The following is a 3,035-nucleotide window of genomic DNA, read 5'->3' as shown; positions in this document are numbered from 1 at the left end:
TGGGCCCACCCTCTCAACTCTACAGGGACCACCATCTCAGCTATCTGAAGGAATCATCCTGAAGTGGACTAGAGGGAAGGTTATGTTAGTTCAAAACTTCAGGGGCTTCCCAGGAAAATCTGAAACTGGCCTGATACACAGAGGCCAGGGAGAGAATGTAGAAAGAGGCATAGCATTATAGGTTGGAAGGTGGCAGGTGTAATAAAGAAAGAAACTTACACATGAAGCTTCTCTTGGGTGGCCTCAAGACCAGTAAATTTTCATACCTGCCCCCCAAATCTTAAAAGATTGTATAAAGGTCTTATCTGGATTCAGTGACATATTCAGTCCAGATGGTCTCAACAACACATTGATCTCTTATGGATGTGTCCTTGAGAAGGCTAGCACTATGGGAATGGTGGGCAAAGTGTACATTTCAAAAGCAGAAGAGAGGGTAAGGAGCCTCTGATTGCCTGGGTACAGTTCTCAGGTCAATCAGTGGTCACATCCTTTTGAGGACTTCTTCCAACAGGTTATAAATAACTCCAAAAGGGTAAAAGTTCTTTCTATGTTTATAGAACTTCTCTCAGACAACAGAATTCTCTAGTCTTTGTTATATTTTAAAAACATGCATATATATACATACATACACACCCAAACTATAAACAAAGTAGTTGGTAGTAGTAAGCATGTCTGGCTTTCAAGGCACTGATGAGTAGATTATCATTGGTACTTATTTCCCATGTGTAATCACTTTGGGCAATTTTTATTTGTGTGGCAGTGACTTAAAAGTAATACTGGACTATTTCACCCAACAAACTTCAAATTGTTATTTGATCCCTACACCTCTCTAACATATCCATTTTCAAAATGAGCAGCAGCATCCATTACCTATGTCTCTTCTAGGGGAAAAAAGAACCGATATCAATAGAAAGTTTTCCATTTGATGAACCTGGAAAAGGACGATCTCTTAGCTGCTTTAGATCCAACCTCAGTAGTAGAATATAATTTAGTTTCCTAAGTCTTTTTCTGCCTCCTTCACACAACCATATTGGGTAATTAAAGGAAAAACAGATTTAGAAAATTCTCTGAGAACATTAAATTAATACTCTGTGAAATTTCATTATTTTATCTATAAAAACTATGGTGGGGGTTATAAACGTCAGAGAGCAATTGTATTAGAACTAGCTACAGTGTAAGTTTTCTTAAAGTACTAAATTTCATTATCACTATAAATGAATGTGGAATGTGGGCTTTAATCTGTGATTGACTATAAACCTCACACTTAATTATGTGACTATTTTGCACATTATCATAAAGAGATAGAATTTACCATTAGCTGTTACATCAAGCTTTTAGTTCCAGAAAAAAAAAAAAAAGCCTTGCTTAGTAAAACTAAAAACAAAGACAGGTCTTAACCAATTTCATTTTTCTTTGCAGTGTTGACCTAATAACTGGCTTGGTTAAAGCCCTTACTCTTTCTTTGTTTGTTTAATTTTTTAAACAAGCTAAAGGAGAATGAATCATTAATAGATGATCCTAAGGCATTCTGAAATATACTTACTAAATAATAAACTTATCAATTTCTTCCAAATTAATAAATTATTAATTCTCATCCAACTCTACCAAACCTAACAGTGAGAAAATGCAGGTTCCAAGGTAGATAAATTAATCTTAGCAAAGAGTATATAATATGCAATGGGAGTGCCAAAGCTGACAAGTCATTAGATAGGAATAGGAAGGACAATGTTTAAATAAACGTTAGGAGAATCTATTGCAATTTTAAACATTTCCAACTACAGACTGGAGAAAATGTTCAAAGATGGGAAAAAGTGCCCACCCCAAACTTTTAAGATCCATTGTTATTGATTCTCATCTCTAGTAAGAGAATTAATTCTACACTAGAATCAGTAGTGGAAGGGTATGCATGCATCCAGTTCTGGTAAGACCTAATGTTTTAAACATATGTCTTCCAATATTGATTTCAATAGAACACAGCAATTTTTCCATTTGTCTAAGGATATGGGTGTTTTTTCTACTATTACTGCCTAAAAGACTTCCCCCCAATTTAGTGGTATAAATAAGCCATTTCTTGCAGCTTCTCTGTGTCAGGAATTTGAATAAAAAGCAGGAGGAATGGTCTGTCTCTGACCCACATGTCAGAAGCCTCATCTGGAAGACACTATGGAAAGCTGGGGTCTGGAATCACTTGAAGGCTGTTCACTTGCATGCCTGGTGTTTGATAATAGTTATCAGCTGAGACTTAGCTAGGATTTGTCAGCCAGATCACCTATGAGTGGCCTCTCTTCGTGGTCTGGGATTCTTCAAAATAAGGTGGCTGGGATATAAAAGTGAGCATCCTTAGAGGGCAAGAGCCAGACGGAAGCTGTATCACCTTTTGTGGCTTAGTATCAGAAGCCACACAGTGTCTCTTCCTTTGCATTTTATTTTTTGGGCAGTTACAAGGACTGACTTACAGTCTCAAGGTGGAAATTAAACTTCACCTTTTCATAGAAGAAATGTAAAGGTTCTGAGATTATGGGACTGGGAACGCAGCTGTGAACATTTGGAAAACAGAGTCTTCTACAGTAATTGTTTCATTTGTTATTTTTTCTCTTTTTGTCTTGCCTTTGCTTCTTTACAGTTTCTTTTTAAAAATACTTATTGCTGAAAGTATTACAAATATCCTCTTTTTTCTCCCATTGACCTCTTATAGCCTGCCCCCACTCCCCACTCTAGGCCTCTGCAACCCTTATAGTTTCTAAGGAAAATAGCAAGTCACACATGTAGAGCACATTTGTAGTAAATTCTAATGATATTTTGGTCATCTGCTTTGAATCAGCTCATTGCTGATTAATAACTTTTGTCCCGAGGGCTATTCTGGTAGGTCTACCAGATGTTTGTTCTAACACAGGCATTTTGGAGTTTATACTTGAGGATGAAATATGGGAACAGAATTGGGAAGTGTTAATTGTTGGACAGAAGTCCAAAACAGAGGTAGAAAAGTGTTTAGAATGAAGACAGATGTTGGGGACTTGAGTCTATTGAGAAAAAGG

The sequence above is a fragment of the Myotis davidii genome, unplaced genomic scaffold, assembly GCF_000327345.1.
Source record: "Myotis davidii unplaced genomic scaffold, ASM32734v1 scaffold309, whole genome shotgun sequence".
Classification (NCBI taxonomy): Eukaryota; Metazoa; Chordata; class Mammalia; order Chiroptera; family Vespertilionidae; genus Myotis; species Myotis davidii.
The sequence above is the reverse complement of the archived record's forward strand: the minus strand, read 5'-3'. Positions refer to the sequence as shown.